Genomic DNA, 1,176 nt, shown 5'->3' on the forward strand with positions numbered 1-1,176 from the left:
TAGGTGAGGCAACCCTTGGTTGACCTCACAGATTGCAAGGACCTTGTCAGCTTACAATTCCTTATTTCTTATTATTTACTATTTACGTCCATAGCACCTGGTCTTGCTAGGTGGTCTCCCATCCAAGTACTAACCAAGCCCAACCCTGCTTAGCTTCTGAGATCAGACGGGATTGGGCTTGTTCTGGGTGGCATGGCCGTAGACGAAGACACCTTATTTAATATATATTGTTGGTTTATTAACCATGAACTGAGGACCAACAGCACTGTAACTCGTGCCTGAACGAAGCTTATCTAACACACGTATTTTGCTTGAGGGCCATTTTAAACAGAAAGTGACCGACCGAAAAGCACAAACGTGCAAAAAGCACAGCACTAGATAGACCAAGAAAAGGACATTTCTTACAGTAGGAGAGCTGAGGCAAGAAGGCAGAGCATCTCTTCATTTAGCCTCAGCTGGGAACATGGGCATTGGGTGACTCAGATTTGTCACCATTCTTTCTATGTAGAGGAACGACCATAAAAGCGCTGTATTGGTTTTGAGATTACAAATAAAATGTAGTCAGTAAGCAAATTTGTAAATAAGGAATCCCAAATAATGAGGATCGACTGTGAAATTAACGGAAAATTGATAATGTGCCTACAGAATGACAATTGTTCTAGGAATTGAGTAAATGGCACCAAGTGAAATCCTTTTGTTGTTTTTGTTTTGGGAGCTAGTCGAGATGGGAAGGAAAGCCAAGTTCTTACTATAAGTATCACCTCTTCATTCATTTGTGCTTCAGGCACTGAGAGTGAACTGTAACTCGCAAAGCAGTGTGCTTGGCACAAAGATGATCCCAAGATGGTAGAACGATGCCTCCTGCAAGGAGCCAGTAATGCAGCTGGGGAGCGTACGGAGGGTGTAAGCACCAAGTGCACACGAGTGAGCAAAAGTGCCGAAGAAGTTGGGGAGAGCCACAGCACTGTCGGCGGGGGTTTGGCCAAGGCTTCTCGGATGAGCTCAATCCATTAGGCCTTCGAGAAATGGAAAAGTTGGGGGAAGTAGAAAGGTAAGACAGTAGGCGCCCTAAATATGTGTGTGTGTCTTTTATGCGGATGTGTGTATGGGGTGTGCGCGAGTGTGTGGGTGTGATAAGCACGAGTGTGAATGTGTGTGGGTGTACGAGGTGCTGAG

At 45.2% G+C, this 1,176-nt stretch overlaps 1 pseudogene; it reads right to left on the minus strand.

Moving 5' to 3' along the window:
* Positions 1-85: 85 nt before the first annotated feature.
* LOC112478578 lies at positions 86-204 on the minus strand (annotated as a pseudogene).
* Positions 205-1,176: the final 972 nt, after the last annotated feature.

This window comes from Pteropus alecto, unplaced genomic scaffold, assembly GCF_000325575.1.
Source record: "Pteropus alecto unplaced genomic scaffold, ASM32557v1 scaffold61, whole genome shotgun sequence".
NCBI classification, from domain to species: Eukaryota; Metazoa; Chordata; class Mammalia; order Chiroptera; family Pteropodidae; genus Pteropus; species Pteropus alecto.